The 27,284-nt window shown below is 44.9% G+C and overlaps 1 protein-coding gene across 4 annotated transcripts in view; it reads left to right on the forward strand.

Annotated features, from left to right (window-relative positions):
* Positions 1-27,284, forward strand: part of TMEM266 (transmembrane protein 266) — a 144,938-nt gene that overhangs the window by 16,826 nt on the left and 100,828 nt on the right. The window contains exon 1 of one of the 4 annotated variants that reach the window (XM_054450083.2): positions 24,305-24,397. The exons of the other annotated variants lie outside the window; for them this stretch is intronic. The gene's annotated coding sequence lies outside the window, so the exon portion shown is untranslated. Of the gene's footprint in view, positions 1-24,304; positions 24,398-27,284 lie in introns of those variants that run through there. 4 annotated transcript variants of the gene reach the window in all.

Genomic DNA, 27,284 nt, shown 5'->3' on the forward strand with positions numbered 1-27,284 from the left:
GATGCTGATTGTGATTACAATTTATAATAGGCTGGCCTGAAAAGATGGATTCATTGCCAGAAGTAATTCATTTTCAACCGTGCACACATGAAATCCAGTCATGTATTGAGGATAAAAACTCTGAATAACCGTTTTTTTTTTTTTTTTTTTTTTTTTGAGACAAGTCCTCACTCTGTCACCCAGAGTTTGGCTCACTGCAAACTCTGCTTCATGGGCTCAAGCGATTCTCCAGCCTCAGCCTCCCAAGTAGTTGGGACTACAGGTGCATGCCACCACACCTGGCTAATTTTTGTATTTTTTATAGAGACAGGGTTTCACCATGTTGCCCAGGCTGGTCTTGAACTCCTGAGCTCAAAGTGATCGACCCACCTCAGCCTCCCAAAGTGCTGGGATTAGATGTGAACCACCGTGCCTGGCCCTCGGATAACCTTTTAAAGGGATGTCAATTATGCATAGTGATGGTGAGGTGCCTTTGAATTTGGAAATAAGATTGCCTTAATTTGCCTATTTATTTTCATTCATGTGTGAGACATTGAAGACATATCAACACAGATACAATCCCAGTCCTCAAAATCCACAAATGGTGGTTTGGTAAGTCAAAAGCTGGTCCTGTACAAGATATCCACACAAATCCCTGGAACCTGTGAATGATAGCTTATCTGGAAAAGGGGTCTTTGCAGATGAGATTAAGTTAAGGATCTTGAGATAAGATAATTCTGGGCCGGGCGCAGTGGCTCACGCCTGTAATTCCAGCACTTTGGGAGGCCGAGGCGGGCGGATCATGAGGTCAGGAGATCGAGACCATCCTGGCTAACATGGTGAAACCCCGTCTCTACTAAAAATTCAAAAAATTAGCCGGGTGTGGTGGCAGGCACCTGTAGTCGCAGCTACTCGGGAGGCTGAGGCAGGAGAATGGCGTGAACCCGGGAGGCGGAGCTCGCAGTGAGCCGAGATTGCGCCACTGCAGTCCAGCCTGGGCAACAGTGTGAGACTCTGTCTCAAAAAAAAAAAAAAAAAAAAAAGATAATTCTGGATTATCAGATGGGCCGTAAATACCATCACAAGTGTCCTTATAGGAGAGAGGCAGAGGAAGATTAGCCTCAGAAGAAGTTGTGGCAGCAACATGACCGTGGATACAGAGACTGGAATGATGAAGCCACAAACCAAGGAGTTCCTGGAGTGACCAGAAGCTGGAAGAAGAAAGGAATGGATTCTCCCCTACAAGCCTTAGAGGGAGCTAGGCCCTCACGACACCTTGATTTTGGACCTCTGGTCTCCAAAACTATGAGAGAATAAGTTTCTGTTGTTTGAAGCCGCCAAGTTTTTGGTGATTTGTTTTTAGCAGCCGAAAGAAACTAATACAAATGGTATTCATTCTTATGGGAATAAACACATGGTAAATGTGGATTTGAAAGAACCCAGTACTTTAGCCAAGGTAACCTTCTTTGTAAGGGAGGCAAGTCCAGAACACAGTTGTCATTTAGTATCCATTTGTTTAACATCCTGTTTAGAGAAAAACTGTGGGTGGAAGTGGGGCAGTTGACCTGAGAACATAGAGAAGAGAAGCCAGAGAACTACAGATTTGCAGCCAATGTCACCGACTCTGTCAGGCCTGAACTTTGTGGTGCTGGAGACAAAAGCTTTGTTGTGGTCCTGGAAGGGTCACTGGGCTTCCCCATGGCCCGGATGGATCCCCTCAAGGTGCCCTGCCTCTTTGCTTTGATTCCATGTGACTTACAGTCACGGAGCAGCTTCCAGGTGTTCTGACCCGGGGCCCCGGTAGTGATTATGAGCATTTTCAATACTGGAATAAAAGCCTCCACTCGTTCTCACACACACACAGATGAATACATTTTCAGCTTGATTTTTATTTCTTGTGAGTCTGATTAGCACGACTTAGCTAATCATGCTAAGTTTGACTCAACCTTGAGTCTGACAAAACTTGAAGCCACATCCTGACACTTAGTAAATTTGCCAAGCTAAAGCCACACAATGAAAATTGATACACAGCCTTTGGGTCTTCCAGATACTATCTAATGTCACCATTGATCTCTCTGTGCTACCTCAAGGGACATCACACTTCTCCCTCAATTCAAAATCTGGGAAATGTGTTTATTCAGCAGTTTTTTTTCTGGGCACTTACACATGAGGGTGAACTGAGGAACTGCCAGGGCTGGAGAGTTCCTTCCCTAAAGGGAAGAACAACCTCAACTCGTGTATGAGTTTCCCGTGGCTGCTGTATGAAAATACTACCACAAACTGGGTGGCTTAAAACAATGGAAATTTATTCTCTCAGAGTTCTGGAAGACAGAAGTCCAATATCAAGGTGCTGGCAGGGCCACACTCCCTCCGTAGGCTCTGGGGGAAAATTCTTTCTTTTCCAACAAAGCCAAATTCCTTGGCTGTGGCAGCATAAATCCAATCTCTGTCTCTGTCTTCCCAAGGCCCTCTCTTCTCTGCCCCACCCATAATCACTCTGGTTACCCCCCAGGTTATTGCCATCTTGGCATTCGTATTCTGAGCTCAGAAGGTCACAGGGGATGTGCACAGTGGCTCACGCCTATAATCCCAGCACTCTGGGAGGCCTAAGTGGGCGGATCACTTGAGGCCAGGAGTTTGAGACCAGCCTGGCCAACATGGTAAAAACCCATCTCTACTAAACATACAAAAATTAGCCAGGCGTGGTGGCACACGCCTGTAGTCCCAGCTACTCGGGAGGCTGAGGCTGGAGAATCGCTTGAACCCCAGAGGCAGAGGTTGCTGTGAGCTGAAATCGTGGCATTGCACTCCAGCCTGGGCAACAGAGCTAGACACCATCTCAAAAAAAAACAAAAGTCACAGGAAGGCAGGTCTCCCGGTTACTCTTCTTCCTTATAAGGACACTTGTCATTGGATTTAGGGCCCACCTTAATCTAGTATGACCTCAACTAGTTACCTCTGCAAAGATACTATTTCTAAATAAGATCACATTCTGGCTGGGCATGGTGGCTGACGCCTGTAATCCCAGAACTTTGGGAGGCTGAGGTGGGCGGATCACGAGGTCAGGAGTTCAAGACTAGCCTGGCCAACATGGTGAAACCCCATCTTTACTAAAAATACAAAAATTAGCCAGGCCTGGTGGTGTGTGCCTGTAATCCCAGCTACTCGGGAGGCTGAGTGAACCTGGGAGGCGGAGCTTGCCATGAGCCGAGATCGTGCCGCTGCACTTCAGCCTGGGACAGAGCGAGACACTGTCTCAAAAAAAAAAAAAAAATCACATTCTGAGGTTTTAGGTAGATATGAATTAGGGCGGTGGGGGGTTGGGGGCAGTGCAGTGGGACATGAGTCAACCCACTATAGGTCGTAAGTTTGGAAAAGATGCCAAGACTAGAGTGAATCTTGATTATGGTAAATAAATATGAGGTCAACAACAGCACAGACTAAATAGACCTCAATTTGTAAGTGCAAGAGCTATAAGATAGCATAAAGACGCTTGGCAGTAGTTGAGAGGCCACCTTATCTGTGTCAGCAATGACTTAACAGTGATGTTTCCTTTTAAGATCCTTCGGCCGGGCGTGGTTGCTCACACTTGTAGTCCCAGCACTTTGGGAGGCCAAGGCGGGCAGATCACTTGAGGTCAGGAGTTTGAGACCAGCCTGGCCAATGTGGTGAAACCCCGTCTCTACTAAAAATACAAAAATTAGCCAGGCATGGTGGCAGGTGCCTGTAATCCCAGCTACCCGGGAGGCTGAGGTGGGAGGATTGCTTGAACCCAGGAGGCGGAGGATGCAGTGAGCCGAGATCATGCCACTGCACTCCAGCCTGGGTGACAGAGCGAGACCCTGTCTCAAAAAATAAAAAATAAAAAATAAATCCTAAAGGCACCATTTCTTTTTTTGTTTGTTTTGTTTTGCCTTGTTTTTTGTGAGACAGTCTCTCTCTGTCACCCAGGCTGGAGTGCAGTGGCACGATCTTGGCTCACTGCAACCTCTGCCTCCCCAGTCAAGCGATTCTCCTGCCTCAGCCTCCTGAGTAGCTGGGATTACAGGTGTGCACCACCACGCCTGGCTAATTTTTGTATTTTTAGTAGAGATGGGGTTTCACCATGTTGGTCAGGTGGTCTCGAACTCCCGACCTCGTGATCCACCCGCCTTAGCCTCCCAAAGTGCTGGGATTACAGGCGTGAGCCACCGTGGCCCTCCAAAGGCACCATTTCAAACTGGGAACAACTACCTGCTCATTAAGCCCTCCTGCCGTTCTCTCATTAGGATTATTTCAGCAGTAGTGCTCTCTACAGATGGAGCTAGTTCCCATATCACCTGCTGTTCTTTGCTGGAGCGGCCACCTGTCTCCTGGCCCAGGGCCCTCACAGCTTTTTTTTTTTAGGAGACAGGGTCTCACTCTGCCACCCAAGCTACAGTGAAATGGCATGACGATAGCTCACTGCAGCCTCAAACTCCTGGACTCAAGCAGTCCTCCCACCTCAGCCTCAGTGTAGCTAGGACTTACAGGCGTACACCACTGCCCAGCTAATTTTTTTTTTTTTTTTTTTGTAGAGATGAGGTCTCATTATGTTGCCCAGGCTGGTCTCCAACCCTTGGCTTCAAATGACCCTTCCACCTGGCCTCCCAGAGTGCTGGGATTACAGGCATGAGCCACCGTACCCAGCACCCTGGGGATGATTCTGAAGGCGCTTTCTCTATTGGGATAGATTTTTCTTCTAACAGCTGCCTCACCTATAATCACTCTCTCTAGTTACCACTCAGGTTATTGTCATCTTGGCGTTCGTGTACTGAGTTCAAAAGGTCACAAGAAGGCAAGTCTCCATGTTACTTTTCTCCCATGCTATTGACTTTGGACAAGTCATTGCCCTCATCTTTAGTTAGCTTAACCTGTGATGCACTCCGGTATTCCTTTCTTATCCTTCCGTTTCCAATAAGAGGATAATGTGTTCTCTGCCAGAGTATTTACCTTCTGCATCCCCAACCTGCCTTATTTCTTAGTTCATTTGTAGGAGATGCTGGAGGTCACATTAAGAAAATTAAACCCACCCTTAAGGCAAAAACTGCCTATATCACCTTGCATTGTGCCTGGGCTCACTGATGGTGATGTTCCAGCCATACTGAAGCAAAACACCTAAAGCCAATAACAAGGGAACCAAATGAATAGGCTTCCAAGTTGCCCTGGCTCCTCGCAGTTGAGTCCGTTGGACCTAGGTTCTAGTTCCAGGTCAGACACTCACTGACAGTGTAGACAGTGGCAAGGTTCTTCACCTCCCTGAACCTGAGTGTCCATATCTGTAAATTGGGTCTGTGTACTTGGAGGTTGTTGTGAAAATTTGGTAGATGGTGAATGTATGAGAAAGCTTCCAACACTACCAGTTACATGGTCACCACACTGCAAATCTGCCCACCATGATCATGGGAACAATCCATGGCACAGCTGGAAAAGAGTGCATATCTGATGGCATCATGCAGATTCAGGAAAATGCCCCCTGGACCACATGACTGTAACAATGCCTCTCCCAGCAGTAGTGTTTTTTCCTCTAGAGCTTTCCCCATTTTCCCACCCTTTTCTCTTACCTCAAAGGAAGAATCGTTCTTCTTTTTCAAAACTAATGATCTTTGTATTCTCAATTCCATCCCCTCCCACCTATGTCAGAACTGTATTTCCATGCTTCGTCTCTTCATCCTCTGTTGGCTGTATTGCGTCAACAAACTCAAGTCATGTCTTTGCTTAAAAACACTCTTCCCACAACCCTGTAGCCTGCTCAAAATACGTATGGTCTCTTTTTCCTTTAGATGTCAAATTTCTTGAACACTTCTAAACTTTATTAATTTAGCAAATGTATGCTATGCATGACTGTTTTAGTCCATTTTGCATTGCTATAAGGGAATACCTGAGACTGGATAGTTTATGAAGAAAATAAGTTTCTTTGGCTCATGGTTCTGCATGACACTGGTATCTGCTTGGCTTCTGGTGAGGTTTTCAGTAAAGGTTTTCACTCATTAACAGTGGTAGAAGGGAGGGAAGAAGGGAAAGTGTATTCCAAGAGTTGGTCAGGTAGAGAGAAGAAAATAATGTATTATAATGCTTTGAACAGAGTATTATGATGGAGTCAGGCCCTGTATGTTATTGGAGCACAGAATTGCAGCAATTAACTTGGGTTGGGGGGGGTGCAGATGTGAAATAATCAGTTAACACCTCTGATAGGATGCCTTTACTCATGGCAGAAGGTGAAGGGGAGGCAAGTGTGGCACATGGTGAAAGAAGGAGCAAGAGAGCCGCTAGGCTCTTTAAACAACCAGCTGTGTGGCTGGGCATGGTGGCTTACGCCGGTAATCCCAGCACTTTGGGAGGCCAAGGCGGGTGGATCACTTGAGGTCAGGAGTTCGAGACCAGCCTGGCCAACATGGTGAAACCCCGTCTCTATTAAAAACACAAAAATTAGCCAGGCGTGGTGGCCAGCGCCTGTAATCCCCGTTATTCAGGAGGCTGAGACAGGAGAATCACTTGAGCCCAGGAGGAGGAGGTTGCAGTGAGTGGAGATTGCACCATTGCACTCCAGGCTGGGCGACAGAGCAAGACTCTGTCTAAAAAAAAAAAAAAAAAAAAAAAACAACCAGCCGTGGTATGAACTAACAGAGCAAGAACTCACTCATTACTGTGGGGAGGGGACCTAGCCATTCATGAGGGATCCACCCCCATGACCCAAGCACCTCCCACTAGTTCCCACCTCCAACACTGGGGATCACCTTTCAGCATGAGATTTGGAGAGGACAAACATCCAAACTAGATCAGTGGTCACGTGCTAGGTGCAATGACAAGCAATGGGGAGCCGTCAGGGGTGCTGATACTGTTTTTTTTTTTTTTGAGATGGAATCTTGCTCTGTCGCCCAGGCTGGAGTGCAGTGGTGCGATCTCAGCTCACTGCAAGCAAGGCTGATACTATTAATACCAGTTTTCCTGCTCCTTGGTCTCAAGCAAGGTAATGACCAAATTCTTAGCAGCTTCTAGTCTGAAGCTGGCCTGACACTCGTCCCTCAGGTGAGGCCCATCAGTCTTTTTTCTCCAGGCTCACTGGCTTAATTTCTGTTTCTCAAACAGTCCCATATTCCCTTCCACCACAGGGAGGAAACATACTTCACCCACTTAATTCCTGCATCTCCTTTAGCTCCCAGTTCAAACATTATTTCTTCAAAGAAGGCTTCCATGCCCTCACCCCCACACCATCTAGACCAGATTCTCCTTTTATGTGCTGGTAGACCTGCCACTTCCTTTCTTCACAACAATTAACCCAGTTTCTCATTCTCCATTTCTGAGTGTAATTACTCGATTGTCTTTTCTGCCCTACTGTAAGTCTCATGGGAGCAGGGGCTATGACTGTTTTAATTCACCATTCTGTGCACATCACCCAACATAGTGTCTGTCCGGTGGTGGGCCAACATCAAACAGTGGTGGAAGGAAAGGAGGGAGGGAAAAGAGTATTCCAAGAGTTGGTCAGGTAGAGAGACGGAAATAATGTATTATAATGCTTTGAGCAGAGTATTAGGATGGGGTCAGGCTCTATATGTTATGGGAGCACACATTGTAGCAGTTAACTTGGGGTGGGGGGTGATGTAATCAGTAACACTCCGAAAAGATGAGCAGCCAGGCGTGTGGTTGCTCATTACAGGAATGACACCAAAGTGTTAGGTTGTCTGAGGCAGGTGGATCACTAGAGCCCAGGAGTTCAAGACCAGCCTGGGCAACATAGCGAGACCCTGTCTTTATGAAAAATCAAAACAATTAGCCTGATGTGGTGATACATGCCTGTAGTCCCAGCTACTCAGGAGGCTGAGGTAGGAGGATTGCTTGAGCCCGGAAGTTAGAGGCTACAATGAGCTGAGATTGCACCACTGCTCTCCAGCCTGGGCAACAGAACAAGACCCTGTCTCAAAAAGAAAAAGAAAATAAAAGAAAAAGAAAGTATAAGTAGGAATTAGCTACGCAAATAAGGAAGACAGTGGCATTCTGGCAGCAGGAAGGGTTTATACAAAGATGTGAAAAGACTTCATGAGTTAAGGGAACTAAGTGAGGTCAGCATGACAGGCATGAAGGGAGCATGTGGAGAAATAGCAAGAGATGAGTTTGGGCAACTGGGACACAGGTCATGAAGGGCCTTGCCTATTTCTAGTGGAATTTGGACATATTTAAGAGCCAGAGATGAGGTTTTTTTTGTTTTTGTTTTTGTTTTGAGACAGAGTCTCGCTGTGTTGCCCAGGCTGGAGTGCAGTGGCACAATCTTGGTTCACTGCAACCTCTGCCTCCCGGGTTCAAGCGATTCTTCTGCCTCAGCCTCCCGAGTAGCTGGGACTACAGGCTCATGCCACCACGCCCGGCTAATTTTTTTGTATTTTTAGTAGAGATGGGATTTCACCATATTGGCCAGGATGGTCTTGAACTCCTGACCTCATGATCTGCCTGCCTCAGCGTCCCAAAGTGCTGGGATTACAAGTGTGAGCCACTGCGCCTGGCCCAGAGATAAGTTTTTAAGTAGGGAAATAGTATGATCAGATTTGCATTTTCTTTTTCTTTTTTCTTTTTTTGAGATAGAGTCTCTCTCTGTCGCCCAGGCTGGAGTGCAGTGGCGCGATCTTAGCTCATTGCAACCTCCGCCTCCCAGGTTCACGGCATTCTCCTGCCTCAGCCTCCCGAGTAGCTGGGACTACAGGCGCCCGCCACCACACCCAGCTAATTTTTGTATTTTTAGTAGAGATGGGGTTTCACAGTGTTAGCCAGGATGGTCTCTATCTCCTGACCTTGTGATCCGCCCACCTCGGTCTCCCAAAGTGCTGGGATTACAGGTGTGAGCCACTGCACCTGGCCTTTTTTTTTTTGAGATGGAGTCTTGCTTTGTCGCCTAGGCTGTAGTGTAGTGGTGTGATCTCGGCTTACTGCAACCTCCACCTCCTGGGTTCAAGCTGCTCTCATGCCTCAGCCTCCCGAGTGGCTGGGACTACAGGCATGCACCACCACACCTGGCTAATTGTTTTTATTTTTAGTAGAGACAGGGTTTTACCATGTTGGTCAGGCTGGTGTCAAACTCCTGACCTCAGTTGATCCACCTGCCTGGGCCTCCCAAAGTGCTGGGATTACAGGCATAAGCCACCATGCCTGGGCCAGATTTGCATTTTCAAAAGAACTCTTTAGGCAACAGAAACTCTCACACATGGCTGGTGGTGTTATAAAATGGTATAGCCACTTTGGAAAGTGTTTGGCAGTCACTTATAAAGTTAAACATACACCTACCCTACAAACTGGCAGTTCTACTCCTAGCTATTTAACTAAAAGAATTGAAAATATATGCCAAAAAAGACATACAAAAATGTCCACAGGCTGGGCGCAGTGGTTTACACCTGTAATCCCAGCGCTTTCGGAGGCCGAGGCAGGCGGATCACCTGAAGTCAGGAGTTTGAGACCAGTCTGGCCAACATGGTGAAACCCCATCTCTACTAAAAATACAAACAATTTGCTGGGTGTGGTGGCGCACGCCTTTAGTTCCAGCTACTCGGGAGGCTGAAGCAGGAGAATTGATTGAACCTGGGAGGCGGAGGTTGCATTGAGCCGAGATCGTCCATTGCACTCCAGCCTGGGCAATGAGAGCAAAACTCCATTTCAAAAAAAAAAAGAAAAAAGAAAAAAAAAGTCCATAACAACTTTTTTATAAGAACCAAATTGGAAATGATTGAATTTTTCATCAATAGTGAATGGAAAAAACAAACTATGGGATACCCATACAGTTGGATACTACTCAGCAGTATAAAGGAACAAACTACTAGATGCAATAACCTAGGTGAGTCTTAGACATTATGTTGAGCTGAAGAATGCAGGCACAGAATAATCCGTGCTATAGGATCCCATTTGTAAACAGTTTAAGAACAGGCAATGAAGCAATGGCGATAGAAATCAGGACAGCAGTTGCCTCTGGGTGTCAGAGGCTTAACTGCAAAGTCACTAGAGAACTTCCTGGGGTGATGGAAATGTTTTATATCTTTGTTACCGGTGGAGTATGTTCAGGTTCTTGGTGTCTTGAACAAAGAGTTGGACAAAATGCACAAACAAAGCAAGGAAAGAATGAAGCAGCAAAAGCAGAGATTTGTTAAAAATGAAAGTACACTCCACAGGCTGGGAGCAGCCCAAGCAAGGGGCTCAAGAGCCTGGTTACAGAATTTTCTGGAGTTTAAATACCCTCTAGAGGTTTCCCATTGGTTACTTGCTGTAAACCCTATGTAAATGAAGTAGTGGCCATGATTGGTTGTGGGAGGGGACTAATCAGAGGCTGAAGTGATGTTACAAAGTTATACTCCTATGCAAATGAAGACTTGGCCCACAACCAGCCTGATTGGTTGCAGGAGGGGACCAATCAGAAGTACTTCCTATTTTTCATCTGCCATGCAGAAAAAGGGAGCAGGTGGTGGGGGTGGTGTTGCACAGGGAGTACCCTCTGGTCCTTTTATTACTTGGGCATGGAAAGTTAGGGCTTTCCTTTTGATTTAGTTCTAGGAAGTCATCATGAATTGGCCTTAGGTTCCCTGCCTCCAGTCTCTCTTCTCCTGCCTCATCTTGATTGGGTTGATGGTTCTTTTCAAATTCATCAAACTGTACACTTAAAATGTGTGTATTGTACATAAATTGTGCATCTTTTTTTTTAAAGTACTAGAGAAAAAAGACTTCTTTGGAAGTGGTGTGGAGAAGGCTGAAAGAGGGGATTGAGACTAGACATGGGGAGACTGTAATAATGCAGCTGAAAAATTTTAAGGCTAGAATTTAAGAAGTGGCAGTGGGGATGGAGAAAGGGGATGAATTTCTAGACTGAGATGATAGAATTGATAAGGCTTAAGTGATTAGAGAAGAGGAAAGAGTTAAGAAAATTTGGGGTTATACCCTTTGGTAGTATAGGTATATTTGGTGAAAATTGGTACACAGGTTTTAGGGGGAGACTTTTTGGTGGCAGGAGATGAGTTTCAAAAATATTGAGGTTGTTGCACATCTGGGCATCTACATGTCCAGTGGACAGAACTAACAGCTATGGGTCTGAGACTCTGGGAGAGTCCTGGGCTGGAAATAAGGACCTGGAGTCATCAGGAGGTAGGCATCGTTGAAATAATCATGAATGAGAGAGTGTATGGATTAAGCAGAGACAAGAGCTAAAAACAGAACCCTGGAAACCTTGACATTTAAAGGGCAGTAGGGAACACACAGCCCTTGAAGGAATCCTGGGAGACCTTAAAATGTCACATCATAGAAGCCAAAGAAGGGAAAAGTGATTAAACAAATGTGAGGGGCTGATGTCAAATGCTGAAGTCAAGTCAAAAAGAACTGCTCCCTCACCACTCCATCTCTCCTAAGCCCCCCTCAAATCTCAGCAGCTCCTTTCTCAGGCTACTGGAATGTCTTTTCCTGAAGGTGCACAGAGACTTCCAAGTTTCCAGATCCAGTGATCTATTCACAACCTCATCTCTTACAACTTCTTTGCAACAATCAAATAGCTTCTTGAAATGTTCTCCTAGGCCTTTGTGACTACAGGGTCCTTGTTACCCTCAAAGCACCCTCAGCATGGCTCTTCTTCCTGCCTCCTGAACATAATCTTTCCCCAAGTCCTGTCCTCTTTTCTTCCTCAACATCCACTGAAGTGTCTTCTAGTGGTTAGACCTATGCTAGGTGCTGATGATACCAATAAATAAAACACAATCCTGGCTTTTAAGGGGTTGATGGCATAGCCATAGAGGAAGATGAAAATAGATGGCAATAAGACAGTGTGACGAAAAGTTATTAGCAGGGTATTCTGGGAGTGTACAGGGAGCAACTGGGCCTGAAGAAGTTAGGAAAGAAACAGTAAATAGAAAAGCATCAGCCCGGCGTGGTGGCTCACACCTACAATCCTAGCACTTTGGAGGCCAAGGCAGGAGAATCCCTTGAGCCCAGGAGTTCGAGACCAGCCTGGGCAACATAGGGAGACCTTGTCTCTATTGAAAAGAAAAAAAAAAAAAGAAAAAAAAGTGGTTGGGCGCGGTGGCTCACACCTGTAATCCCAGCACTTTGGGAGGCCGAGGTGGCTGGATCACGAGGTCAGGAGATCGAGACCATCCTGGCTAACACAGTGAAACCCCGTCTCTACTAAAAATACAAAAAATTAGCCAGGTGTGGTGGCACGTACCTGTAGTCCCAGCTACTCGGGAGGCTGAGGCAGGAGAATGGCATGAACCTGGGAGGTGGAGCTTGCAGTGAGCTGATATCGTGCCACTGCACTCCAGCCTGGGCGACAGCCTGGGCGACAGAGCGAGACTCCATCTCAAAAAAAAAAAAAAAAGGGAAAAAAGGCTGGGCATGGTGGTTCACGCCTGTAATCCCAGCACTTTGGGAGGCCAAGGCGGGTGGATCACTTGCAGTCAGGAGTTCAAGAGCAGCTTGGCCAACATGGTGAAACCCCGTCTCTACTAAAAATACAAAAAGTAGCCAGGCATGGTGGCACATGCCTGTTATTCCAGCTATTCAGGTAGCTGAGGCATGAGAATCACTTGAACCTAGGAGACAGAGGTTGCAGTGAGCTGAAATCATGCCACTGCACTCCAGCCTGGGCAACAGAGCAAGACTCTGTCTCAAAAAAAAAAAAAAAAAAAAGAGGAAAAAGAAAAGCATAGAGTCTTCAAGAGGAAGTATTACAGGTGTGAGCAGGGGCCATGATCTTCAGAAGTTTCTTTTATTTATTTATTTATTTAGAGATGGAGTCTCGCTCTGTTGCCCAGGCTGGAGTGCAGTGGCGCAATCTCGGCTCACTGCAAGCTCCGCCTCCGGGTTCATGCCATTCTCCTGCCTCAGCCTCCTGAGTAGCTGGGACTACAGGCACCCGCCATCACGCCTAGCTAATTTTTTTGTATTTTTAGTAGAGACGGGGTTTCACCGTGTTAGCCAGGATGGTCTTGATCTCCTGACCTTGTGATCCGCCCGCCTCAGCCTCCCAAAGTGCTGGGATTACAGGCTTGAGCCACTGCACCCAGCCCAGAAGTTTCTTATAGCTGAATTGTAGAATTTGTGGGGTTGAAGGGTGAGAGGGAGGGCTGGAAATGGAAATGGGGAGAGAGAAATTGCAAAAGGTTGTGTATGATACTAATAAATTTAAACATTCTGTGAGCAGGAGGGAGCTAGCTAGGGTCTTAAATAGGGAAAAGATGTGGTCATGCGTTTTTTGTTTTGGGATGATCACTAACTGAATGAAGGATGGACCAACAGGAGAGGCGAGGGCACAGGCGAGGGCAGAGGGGCCATTTGGGAGTTGTTTCAGTAATCCAAGTGAGAAATGATGAGGATCTGAATTAGGGTAGCAGTGAGAATAGAGAAGATGATGAAACTCCAGAGACATTTCTGAGAGATTTGAGAGGATTTGGCAACTGGTTGGGGGCTATAAAAGAGGGAAAGATTAAGGATGACTCCATGGCTCTTAACTGGGAAGATTTGGGTGGATGGTAACTTCACAAGACAAAATAAAAACCACAAGCATGGAAACAGCCTTTGGATGGAGGTAAGATAATCAATTAAGATTTGGACAGACTAATTTTGAAATTTGTGTGTGACATTTAGTGCTTTATGTCATCAGATAGTTGGTGGCCGAAATCATAGTGCTAGATGAGCTATTTCGGAAAGCCCATTTATGAGAAAGACCGTCAGTGGGTAGAGATGGGACATCAGAGAATATCAGTATTGAAAGGTTGGGAAGAGGGCCGGGCACAGTGGCTCACTCCTATAGTCCCAGCACTTTGGGAGGCTGAGGTGGGTGGATTGCTTGAGGCCAGGAGTTCAAGACCAGCCTGGCCAACATGACGAAACCCTGGCTCTACTAAAAATACAAAAATTAGCCAGGCATGGTGGTGCACACCTGCAATCCCAGCTGCTCAGGAGGCTGAGGCAGGAGGATTACTTGAACCTGGGAAGTGGAGGTTGCCGTGAGCCAAGATCACACCACTGTACTCCAGCCTGGGTGACAGAGAAAGACTCTGTCTCAAAAAAAAAAAAAAGAGGAAAAAAAAAAAAAAGGTTGGGAAAAGGATGCAGAACCTCAAAGGAAACAAAAAGAGAGGAAAAGGGCAAAGGATTCACAGTGTCCCAAGAACCAAGGGAACTGAGAGTTTTAAGAATCAGAGGGTTATCAACAGTGTCAAATTCTACAATAAATGGGTAGGGTTAAAAGTGTCCACTGGGTATGGGAGCTAAAACAATTTGAGCTCATAGAAGTAGAGAGATTAGAATGGTGACTATCAGAAGCTGGGAAGGGTGAGGAAGAGGGTAGGACAGGGAGAGGTTGTCTAACGTTACAAAATTACAGCCAGATGGATGGAATAAGTTATAGTATTCTATAGTACTGGGGGGTAAATATGGTTAACAGTAATTTGTTGTGTATTTTCCAAAAGCTATAAGACAGTATTTTAATATTCACAACACAAAGAAATGATATATGTTTAGGTGATGGATATGCTACTTACCCTGGTTTAATCATCACACATTGTATACATGTATCAAAATATCACTGTGTATCCTATACATATGTACAATTACATGTCAACTAAAAATAAAAGGGAAAAAAGTGTCCACTGGGTTTGGTAATTAGGAGATCCTGGCTAACATATCAAGATCATTTTTATTGGAGGGTAGTGAAAGCCATAGTGTTGAAGTAAGAGGAAAAAAATTGGAGAAGGCATGATGCAGACCAAATTGCTTTCAGACATGTAGAGACTCAGAAGATTTTTCTATATAATTTTACTGAAAAAAATTACTTGAGGGTGTACTCCAGCAAAGATAAAAGGAACTCAACAAAGAGGAAGACATGGGACCTCAGAAAAAAATGGAGCCAGGCTATGACAGTTATGCAGCAGACCCACAGAGTAATGTGTCTTAAATTGACAGTTCAAGGGCCAGGAGTGGTGGCTCATGCTTGTAATCCCAGCACTTTGGGTGGCTGAGGTGGGAGGATATCTGGACCCCAGGAGTTCGAGGCTGCAGTGAGACATAATCGCATCACTGCTCTCCAGCCTGGATGACAGAGTGAAACCCCATCTCAAACAAAACAAAAATTATCAATTAACAGAAAATTTGGGGATCTTGATGATCTTTCATAAAATGGAGAAAACATTTATTTCTGCTTCCTGTTTCTACTTTCTATAAGAAGTAGGCAATGAGAAACCTCAGAAGGATAAAGAAAAAGCCTATGGAGGCTGGGTGCAGTGGCTCACACCTGTAATCCCAGCACTTTGGGAAGCTGAGGCGGGAGGATCACTTGAGCCCAGGAGTTCAAGACCAGCCTGGGCAACATAGTAAAATCCTGTCTCTACAAAAATACAAAAATTATCCTGGCATGGTGGCACATCCCTATGATCCCAACTACTATGGAAGCAGGAGGATAGCTTGAACCCCGGAGGTCAAGACTGCAGTGAGCACTGATTATGCCACTGCACTCCAGCCTGGCAACAGAGCAAGACCCTGTCTCAAAAGAAAAAAAAAAAAAAAGAAAGAAAAGAAAAGAAAAACCTATGGCAAAAGTCATGGATCAAATATGAAGCAGGCTAAAATATACTGTCATGTTGAGCAATATGATGGAGTATAAGAAAAAAAGAAATCTATATACTTGAACTTTCTCTATCCAGCAACCTGGATATAATGAAATAGTACTATATCCCTTTCTGTCCTGATTTAACCACACTACCTGATTCTGCAGTGAATATACTGTAATTATAGTATAAATGCTGCTTATTGGTCTTCATGTTTTAGATTCAGTTTAAGAGCAATTTCCCAAATCATGCTAAACTTTGTATAGTTTCAGAACAGAACCCAAATTATTTAAAGCTCGACATGTAACAAAATATTGGTACAGCTAATCAAAGTTGGAATGTTGAGAAGGATATTAATAATCTAATAGCCGGGTGTGGTGGCTCATGCCTGTAATCACAGCATTTTGGGAGGCCGAGGCGGGCGGATCAGCTGAGGTCAGGAGTTTGAGACCAGCCTGGCCAACATGGCGAAACCCTGTATCTACTAAAAATACAAAAATTAGCCGGGCTTGGTGGTAGGTGCCTGTAATCCCAGCTACTCTGGAGGCTGAGGCAGGAGAATTGCTTGAACCTGGGAGGCGAAGATTACAGTGAGCTGAGACTGTGCCACTGCACTGCAGCCTGGGCAACAGAGCAAGACTCCATCTCTAAATAAATAAATAATATAGCTAATAGTCACTGAATCTATACTATGTTCTAGTCACTATTCTAAGCCTTTTATGGGTTATTGAATTCATGCCAATGCTATGAGTTAGGTGCTTTTTTTTGAGACTGAGTCTCGCTCTGTCACCCAGGCTGGAGTGCAGTGGCACACTCTCAACTCACTGCAAACTCTGCCTCCCAGGTTCAAGTGATTCTCCTGCCTCAGCCTCCTGAGTAGCTGGGATTACAGGCGTGCACCACCACACCCAACTAATTTTTGTATTTTTAGTAGTGGGGTTTCACCATATTGGTCAGGCTGGTCTCGAACTCCTGACCTCGTGATCCGCCCGCCTTGGCCTGCTAAAGTACTAGGATTACAGGCGTAAACCACCGTGCCCAGCCAGGTGCTGTTTTTATTTATTTATTTATTTATTCTTTTTTTTATTATTATACTTTAAGTTCTGGGATACATGTGCAGAATGTGCAGTTGTAATTACATAGGTATACACGTGCCATGTTAGTTTGCTGCACCCATCAACCTGTCACCTACATTAAGTATTTCTCCTAATGTTATCCCTCCCTCTAGCCCCCCGCCCCCTAACAGGCCCCGGTGTATGATGTTCCCCTCCCTATGTCCATGTGTTCTCATTGTTCAACTCCCACTTATGAATGAGAACATGCGGTGTTTGGTTTTCTGTTCTTGTGATAGTTTGCTGAGAATGATGGTTTTCAGCTTCATCCATGTCCCTGCAAAGGACATGAACTCATCCTTTTTTATGGCGGCATAGTATTCCATGGTGTATATGTTATTGATGGACATTTGGGTTGGTTCCAAGTCTTTGCTATTGTGAATAGTGCTGCAATAAACATACGTATTGTGAATAGTGCTGCAATAAACATATGTGTGCATGTGTCTTTATAGTAGCATGATTTATAATCCTTTGGGTATATACCCAGTAATGGGATTGCTGGGTCAAATGGTATTTCTAGTTCTAGATCCTTGAGGAATCACCACACTGTCTTCCACAATGGTTGAACTAATTTACACTCCCACCAACAGTGTAAAAGCATTCCTATTTCTCCACATCCTCTCCAGCATCTGTTGTTTCCTGACTTTTTAATGATTGCCATTTTAACTGGCAGGAGATGGTATCTCATTGTGGTTTTGATTTGCATTTCTCTAATCACCAGTGATGTCTGAGCATTTTTTCATATGTCTGTTGGCTGTATAAATGTCTTCTTTTGAGAAGAGTCTGTTCATATCCTTTGCCCACTTTTTGATGGGGTTGCTTGTTTTTTTCTTGTAAATTTGTTTAAGTTCTTTGTAGGTTCTGTATGTTAGCCCTTTGTCAGATGCATAGATTGCAAAAATTTTCTCCCATTCTATAGGTTGCCTGTTCACTCTGATGATAGTTTCTTTTGCTGTGCAGAAGCTCTTTAGTTTAATTAAATCCCATTTGTCAATTTTGGCTTTTGTTGCCATTGCATTTGGTGTTTTAGACATGAAGCCTTTGCCATTGCCTATGTCCTAAATGGTATTGCTCAGGTTTTCTTCTAGGATTTTTATGGTCCTAGGTCTTATGTTTAAGTCATTGATCCATCTTGAGTTAATTTTTCCAGAAGGTGTAAGGAAGGGGTCCAGTTTCAGTTTTCTGCAGATGGCTAGCCAATTTTCCCAATATGATTGATTAAATAGGGAATCTTTTACCCATTGCTTGTTTGTGTCAGCTTTGTCAAAGATCAGATGGTTGTAGATGTGTGGTGTTATTTCTGAGGTCGCTGTTCTGTTACATTGGTCTGTGTATCTGTTTTGGTACCAGTACCATGCCATTTTTGTTACTGTAGCCTTGTAGTATAGTTTGAAGTCAGGTAGCGTGATGCTTCCAGCTTCGTTCTTCTTGCCCAGGATTGTCTTGGCTATGCAGGCTCTTTTTTGGTTCCATATGATTTTTAAAGTAGTTTTTTCCAGTTCTGTGAAGAAAGTCAGTGATAGCTTGATGGGGACAGCATTGAATCTATAAATTACTTTCAGCAGTATAGCCATTTTCACGATATTAATTCTTCCTGTCCATGAGCATGGAATGTTTTTCCATTTGTTTGTGTCCTCTCTTATTTCCTTGAGAAGTGGTTTGTAGTTCTCCTTGAAGAGGTCCTTCACATCCCTTGTAAGTTGTATTCCTAGGTATTTTATTCTCTTTTAGCAATTGTGATTGGGAGTTCACTCATGACTTGGCTGTGTTTGTCTGTTATTGGTGTATAGAAATGCTTGTGATTTTTGCACACTGATTTTGGATCCTGAGACTTTGCTGAAGTTGCTTATCAGCTTAAGGAGTTTTTGGGCCAAGACAACAGGGTTTTCTAACTATATAGTCATGTCATCTGCAAACAGAGACAATTTGACTTCCTCTCTTCCTATTTGAATATGCTTTATTTATTTCTCTTGCCTGATTGCCCTGACCAGAACTTCCAATACTATGTTGAATAGGAGTGGTGAGAGAGGGCATCCTTGTCTTGTGCCGGTTTTCAAAGGGAATGCTTCCAGTTTTTGCCCATTTGGTATTATATTGGCTGTGGGTTTGTCATAAATAGCTCTTATTATTTTGAGATACATTCCATCAATACCTAGTTTATTGAGAGTTTTTAGCATGAAGGGCTGTTGAATTTTGTCAAAGGCCTTTTCTGCATCTGTTGAGATAATCATGTTGTTTTTGTCATTGGCTCCGTTTATGTGATGGATTATGTGTATTGATTTGCATATGTTGAACCAGCCTTGCATCCCAGGGATGAAGCTGACTTGATCGTGGTAGATAAGCTTTTTGATGTGCTGCTGGATTCAGTTTGCCAGTATTTTATTGAGGATTTTCACATCAATTGTCATCAGGGATATTGGCCTGAAATTTTCTTTTTTTGTTGTGTCTCTGCCAGGTTTTGGTATCAGGATGATGCTGGCCTCATAAAATGAGTTAGGGAGGATTCCCTCTTTTTCTATTGATTGGAATAGTTTCAGAAGGAATGGTACCAGCTCCTCCTTGTACCTCTGGTAGAATTCGGCGGTGAATCCATCTGGTCCTGGGCTTTTTTTGGTTGGTAGGTTATTAATTACTGCCTCAATTTCAGAACTTGTTATTGGTGTATTCAGGGATTCGACTTCTTCCTGGTTTAGACTTGGGAGGGTGTATGTGTCCACGAATTTATCCATTTCTTCTAGATTTTCTAGTTTATTTGTGTAGAGGTGTTTATAGTATTCTTTGATGGCAGTTTGCATTTCTGTGGGTCAGTGGTGATATCCCCTTCATCATTTTTTATTGCGTCTATTTGATTCTTTCTTTTCTTCTTTATTAGTCTGGCTAGCAGTCTATCTATTTTGTTGTTCTTTTCAAAACACCAGCTCCTGGATTCATTGATTTTTTGAAGGATTTTTCTTGTCTCTGTCTCCTTCAGTTCTGCTCTAATCTTAGTTATTTCTTGTTTTCTGCTAGATTTTGAATTCGCTCTTACTTCTCTAGTTCTTTTACTTTTGATATTAGGGCATTGATTTTAGATATTCCCTGCTTTCTCTTGTGGGCATTTAGTGCTATAAATCTCCCTCTGCACAGTGCTTTAAATGTGTCCCAGAGATTCTGAAACGTTGTGTTTTCATTCTCATTGGTTTCAAATAACATCTTTATTTCTGCCTTAATTTCATTATTTACCTAGTAGTCATTCAGGAGCAGGTTGTTCAGTTTCCATGTAGTTGTGCAGTTTTGAGTGAGTTTCTTAATCCTGAGTTCTAATTTGATTGCACTGTGGTCTGAGAGACTGTTTGTTATGATTTCTGTTCTTTTGCATTTGCTGAGGAGTGTTTTACTTCCAATTATGTGGTCAATTTTAGAATAAGTGTGATGTGGTGCTGAGAAGAATGTATATTCTGTTGATTTGGGGTGGAGAGTTCTGTAGATGTCTATTAGGTCCACTTGGTCCAGAGCTAAGTTCAAGTCCTGAATATTCTTGTTAATTTTCTGTCTCGTTGATCTGTCTAATACTGACAGATGGTTGTTACAGTCTCCCACTATTATTGTGTGGAAGTCTAAGTCTCTTTATGGGTCTCTAAGAACTTGCTTTATGAATCTGGGTGCTCCTGTATTGGGTGCATATATATTTTGGATAGTTAGCTCTTCTTGCTGCATTGATCCCTTTATCATTATGTAATGCCCTTTTTTGTCTCTTTTGGTCTTTGTTTGTTTAAAGTCTGTCTTATCAGTGATTAGGATGCAACTCCTGCTTTTTTTTTTTTTTTTTTGCTTTCCATTTGCCTGGTAAATATTCCTCCATCCCTTTATTTTGAGCCTATGTGTGTCTTTGCATGTGAGATGGGTCTCCTGAATATAGCACACAGATGGGTCTTGACTCTTTATCCAATTTGCCAGTCTGTGTCTTTTAACTGGGAGCATTTAGCCTGTTTACATTTAAGGTTAATATTGTTATGTGTGAATTTGATCCTGTCATTATGATGCTAGCTGGTTATTTTGCCCATTAATTGATGCAGTTTCTTCATACTGTCTATGTTCTTTACAATTTGGTATGTTTTTGCTGTGGCTGGTACCGGTTGTTCCTTTCCATGTTTAGTGCTTCCTTCAGGAGCTCTAAGGCAGTCCTGATGATGACAAAATCTCTCAGCTTTCGCTTGTCTGTAAAGGGTTTTATTTCTCCTTCACTTATGCAGCTTAGTTTGGCTGGATATGAAATTCTGGGTTGAAAATTCTTTTCTTTAATAATGTTGAATATTGATCCCCACTCTCTTCTGGCTTGTAGGGTTTCTGCAGAGAGATCTGCTGTTAGTCTGATGGGCTTCCCTTTGTGGGTAACCCGAACTTTCTGGCTGCCCTTAACATTTTTTCCTTCATTTCAACCTTGGTGAATCTGACGATTATGGGTCTTGGGGTTGCTCTTCTGGAGGAGTATCTTTGTGGTGTTCTCTGTATTTCCTGAATTTGAATGTTGGCCTGTCTTGCTAGGTTGGGGAAGTTCTCCTGGATAATATCCTGAAGAGTGTTTTCCAACTTGGTTCCATTCTCCCTGTCACTTTCAGATACACCAATCAAACGTAGATTTGGTTTTTTCACCTAGTCCCATATTTCTTGGAGGCTTTGTTTGTTCCTTCTGTTCTTTTTTCTCTAATCTTGTCTTCTCTCTTTATTTCATTATTTATTCATCTTCAATCACTGATATCCTTTCTTCCACTTGATTGATTTGGCTATTGAAACTTGTGTATGCTTCATGAAGTTCTTGTGCTGTATTTTTCAGCTCCATCAGGTCATTTATGTTCTTCTCTACACTGTTTATTCTAGTTAGGAATTCGTCTAACTTTTTTCAAGGTTCTTAGCTTCCTTGCATTGGGTTAGAACATGCTCCTTTAGTTTGGAGGAGTTTGTTATTACCCACCTTCTGAAGTCTACTTCTGTCAATTCATCAAACTCATTCTCCATCCAGTTTTGTTCCCATGCTTGTGAGGAGTTGTGATCCTTTGGAGAAGAGGCATTTTGGTTTTCGGAATTTTCAGCCTTTTCCCACTAGTTTCTCCCCATCTTTGTGGATTTATCTACCTTTGGTCTTTGATGTTGGTGACCTTCAGATGGGGTCTTTGAGTGGATGTGCTATTCCTTTCTGTTTGTTAGCTTTCCTTCTGACAGGCCCCTCTGCTGCTGGTCTGCTAGAGTTTGCTGGAAGTTCACTCCCGACCCTGTTTGCCTGGGCATCACCAGCAGAGGCTGCAGAACAGCAAAGATGCTGCCTGATCTTTCCTCTGGAAGCCTCGTCCCAGAGGGGCACCTGCCAGATGCCAGCCAGAGCTCTCCTGTATGAGGTGTCTGTCGGCCCCTACTGGGAGCTGTCTCCCAGTCAGGATACATGGGGATCAGGGACCCACTTGAGGAGGCAGCCTGACCCTTAGCAGAGCTTGAACACTGTGCTGGGAGATCCGCTGTGCTCTTCAGAGCTGTCAGGCAGGGACGTTTAAGTCTGCTGAAACTGCACCCACAGCCACCCCTTTCCCCACATGCTCTTTGCCTTGGAGATGGGGATTTTATCTATAAGTCCCTGACTGGGGCTGCTGCCTTTTTTTCAGAGGTGTCCTGCCTAGAGAAGAGAAATCTGGTAGTCTGGCCACAGCAGCCTTGCTGAGCTGCAGTGGACTCTGCCCAGTTCAAACTTCCCAGCAGCTTTGTTTACACTGTGAGCGTAAAACTGCCTACTCAAGCCTTAGCAATGGTGGTCGCCCCTCCCCCCACCAAGCTAGAGTGTCCCAGGTCCATCTCAGACAGCTGCTGTGCTGGCAGTGGGAATTTCAAGCCAGTGGATCTTACTTTGCTGGGCTCCATGGTGGTGGGACCCGCTGAGCCAGACCACTTGGCTCCCTGGCTTCAGCACCCCTTTCCAGGGGAGTGAATGGTTCTATCTCACTGGCGTTCCAGGCACCACTGGGGTATGGAAAAAAAGAACTCCTGCAGCGAGTTCAGTGTCTGCCCAAATGGCCACCCAGTTTTGTGCTCAAAACCCAGGGCCCTGCTGGGGAAGGCACCGGAGGGAATCTCCTGGTTTGCAGATTGCGAAGACTGTGGGACAAGCGCAGTATCTGTGCTGGAGTTCCTCAGGCTCAGTCCCTCACAGCTTCCCTTGGGTAGGGGAGAAAATTCCCTGACCTCTTGTGCTTCCCAGGTGAGGCAACGCCCCACCCTGCTTCGGCCTACTTTCTGTGGGTTGCACCCACTGTCCAACGAGTCCCAGTGAGATGAACCAGATACCTCAGTTGGAAATGCAGAAATCACCCGCCTTCTGTGTCGACCTTGCTGGGAGCTGCAGACCAGAGCTGTTCCTATTTGGCCATCTTGCCAACAATCCCAGGTGCTATTTTTAAACCCATTTTCCAAATAAGGAAACTGAGGTGTGAAGAGGCAAAGTAGCCTGCCCAGAGTCATGGAGCTGGAAAATGGAAGCATTGAGATTGGCACCCTGGTTGTCAGGCCCCAGAATGTACAGGTGTGCTCTGCTGTCCTGCCTTCATGGGAAAGGCAGGGAGACGTATTTGGGTGCCAACAGCCTGTATTAGTCCATTTTCACAGTGCTATAAAGAACTATTCTTACCTGAGACTGGATAATGTATAAAGAAAAGAGGTTTAATTGACTCACAGTTCTGCAGGCTTAAGGAAACTTACAATCATGGTGGAAGGCAAAGGGGAAGCAAGCACATCTTACCACCACAAAGCAGGAGAGAGAGAGAGAGAGAGAGGAGAGAGAGGAGAGAGAAAGAGAAAGTGCCACACAAATTTAAACCATCAGATCTCATGAGAATTCACTCACTATCATGAGAACAGCAAGGGGGAAATCTGCCCCCGTGATCCAATCATCTCCCACCAGGCCCCTCCCTCAACACATGGGGATTACAAATTGAGATGAGATTTGGGTGGAGACACAGAGGGAAACATATCACTGCCTCATAGGACATTCTAGAGGGCAGGAGATACTCACCCAAGTTGACGTAGTAAGACAAGTGAATTGTAAAAGTAACCCAAGGTGGTTTCCTCTGCAGGTCAGACTAGAGATGGGAGACTGGGAGGAAAACTTATATTTTCTGTTATTTTATATACTCCTGAACCATTTGAATTGTTATTACTATGTACATGGATTACTTTCATAATTTAAAAATCCTATCCCTCCTTCAAGGCCTTGTTAAAAAGTTTCCTCCAAAAGCTTCTCTAATTCCCTCACTAAAAAATGGGTTCTCCATCCTCTGAGCTCCCGTGGAGTTTGATTCCTCTCCTCCTTAGAACCCACTACTTCTGACTTTACTATAGTTGCCCTTGAAAATGTCTTGAGGACAGACTTTGTCAGATTTTCCTGGCATATCTCCATAGCCTTGGTGCCATGCCCTGCCTATCGTAGGTGTTTGGTCAATGTTGAATGAGCTGGATGAGTGGATTTTGCTAATGCCAGACTGTATCCATTTCATTTCCTTCCATTCAGGGAACTCAGAAGACACAGCTTAGGTTATTTCCATGTGTCAGTCATTTCGCTGCCCCTGGGAAAGAAGGAAATGGAAAAAGAAAGAAGTGTAGAGTGGACACTCTGTCCCATCTGCCTATAAAGACAGAATCACAGAATATCAACACTGAAATGGATCTTGGATCATTGTGTTCAACCCCATCATTTTTATAATACAGGTGAGGAAACTGAGGCCAGGGAATGAAAAAGACTTGAAAGACCACAACTAAATTTCCTGTTCAATTGTAGGACCTGTATCAGCTTAGGTTTTTAAGTAGTTTTTCCTCATCACCAAAGCAATATGTGTTCAATGCTTACCTTGGTATTTTTTTTTCTATATTCTCTCTATATTTCTACCTGAACATGGTTTTGAGCTTTTAATGGTGGTCTTTGCATGTAATGTTGCAAGCTGGCACAGATTCTTTTTGGATGTCAGTAGATGATGGCTGGGTGAATGGATGGATGAATTAGTGACTTTCCCAGGATCACATGGCAGTCAGCAACAGAGCTGGAACTCAGCTCACCATCCTGCTGAGGGATGTCAAGTAGCTGAAGTACCTGGTGCAAAAGAGCTTCAGCATTGCCATGACAACTACAGTAGTCTTCTAATTTCCATCATCTGAGTAAGGATCAGGACCAGAACCTTATTTACAGGCACAGAGGTTAAAGCCCAGTGGAAGAAAGGACTCTGCAGTAAGCAGTTTGTTGAGAACACCAGGACTGGTCTGAAAGATAGGCCGAGATAAATCATCCAGAGGACAGACACTGTTATCCAGGCAGTGCCCTGTCTGAATAGATCCAGGAGGTAGACGCAGGTTCCAGAACTGGTGCAGGCACTGACTCATTGGGAGACTTTGGGCACCACTCTGGGCTTTGGCTTCTTTACCTATGAAGTGATATAGTGGGACTAGTTCCTGCATCTTTTCCAAGGATTCTTCTAGTAGGGAAATGCTCTAACTCCACAACTGAAAAATGTCAGTATCTAGAAAATGCAATCCTACTGCTCCTAGGATTTCAGTCTCAGACCCACAAAGAAGGGATACACCGCTCCCACCTCCTTTATCACCCTCAGACTGCACTCCCCTCTCACAGCCAGAGCAGAGGGAGAGCACCCTGCAGGCAGGTCATTTCCCCACGCCTGGCCAGCTGCTGACACAGGTTGGGGGTGGATGCTCGGAGGTGGCTTGATATGCTTCAAGGACTGCCCTCCATTGGACGGGGCACTTGGGAGCCACTCCAGCTATGCATGGCAAACAGCAGCGTCCCCAGCTGGAATTAGGGGTGTGCCTTCCTCCTACTGCATACAGATGGAGGCTGTGGGAGGCCGACAGTACTGGGAGAAGCCACCTGGGCTGGAGGGCTAGGTGATTGGGTGACCTGCAGCAACTCTTCATCCACCCATATCCAGGCCCCTAACATTATGTCCCCTAGTGTCTTCATGAGCCATCTACCTCTCCATCCTCTCTACCTTCTTATACTCTTCCTCACTTATACCTCATTCATTTAACAACTATTTCTCGAGCAGCTTTGTTCTTGGTGCTGCAAAGACAGTTATCTTGAAATGAAATCCCTGCTTCCAATTAACTTACATTCTAGTGGGGAAGATCATAAATAATTATCATAAAAATTATACAGAAGGTGAGACATGTTCTGAAGAAAAATAAAGCTGGGAGATAGGGAATGTGGGCAGCGGTGGCAACTAATTTAATTAGGGTGGTCAGGGGAGGCTTTGTGAATAAGGTGACATTTGAGCAAAGACCTGGAGATGAGAGAACGTAAGCCATGGACACCTGAGAGAAGAGCATTCCAGGTGGAGAAAGGTCTCAGAGAAGGGAGTGTGCTTGACGTGTTGGAAAAATGGAGTCAGGCTGGGCGCGGTGGCTCATGCCTGTAATCCTAGCACTTTGGGAAGCCAAGGTGGGTGGATCACCTGAGGTCAGGAGTTCGAGACCAGCCTGAACAACATGACAAAACTCTGTCTCTACTAAAAATACAAAAATTAGCCAGGCATGGTGGCTTGTGCCTGTAATCCCAGCTACTTGGGAGGCTGAGGCAGGAGAATCACTTGAACCTGGGAGGCGGAGGTTGCAGTGAGCCAAGATCATGCCACTGCACTCCAGCCTGGGCAACAGAGTGAGACCCTTATCTCCAAAAAAAAAAAAAAAACGGAGTCAGTGTGGCTAGAGAGGTTAACACAGAGGAAAGAGGTGGGAGAAGCTGGTGAGGCAGCAGGGGACAGAGGATAGAACCTAGAACCTTGAAACCATCATATACTGGCCAGGATAAGAAGCCATGGGAGGCAGTAAATGGGGAGTGAGTCATCTGACTTGGGTTTCTGCTATGTGGAGGACAGGCAAAGGGGGAAGCAGGGAGACAGGAGTCTATGGCAGTAATTGGCCGAGAGATAGTGGGGGCTTGGACGAGGGTGAGAGAGGTGGTAAGCAGTGGTACAATTTGGGAGGTGTTATGAAAGTAAAACTGACATACTTGCTAACAGATTGGATGTGGGGCGTGAAAGGGAAGAGTCAGCCAGGCAGGTGGTTCGTGCCTGTAGTCCCAGCATTTTGGGAGGCCAAGGCAGGAGGATTGCTTGAGCCCAGGAGTTCAAGACCAGTCTGGGCAAAGTCTCAAAACCCCGTCTCTGCCAAAAAAAAAAAAAAAAAAAATCAGCCAGGCATGGTGGTGTGTGCCTGTATCCCAGCTACTTGGGAGGCTGAGGTGGGAGGATTGCTTGAGCCCAGGAGGTTAAGGCTGCAGTAAGCCATGATCACACCACTGTCTCTAAGGCTTTTTGGCCTGAGCAACTGGAAGTGTCGAGTTATTGTTTACTAAGATGGAAAAGGCCATGGTGGGGCAGACTAGACATCTAAGTGGAGATGTCTGGTGGGAGTTGGATCCACAAGTTTGGAATTTGCAGCAGTTGAGGATAAAAATGTGCATTTGGGGCCGGGTGCAGTGGCCCACACCTATAATCCCAGCACTTTGGGAGGCCGAGGTGGGCGGATCACCTGAGGTTAGGAGTTCGAGACCAGCCTGACCAACATGGTGAAACCCCATCTCTACTAA

Source organism: Pongo pygmaeus, chromosome 16 (assembly GCF_028885625.2).
Source record: "Pongo pygmaeus isolate AG05252 chromosome 16, NHGRI_mPonPyg2-v2.0_pri, whole genome shotgun sequence".
Classification (NCBI taxonomy): Eukaryota; Metazoa; Chordata; class Mammalia; order Primates; family Hominidae; genus Pongo; species Pongo pygmaeus.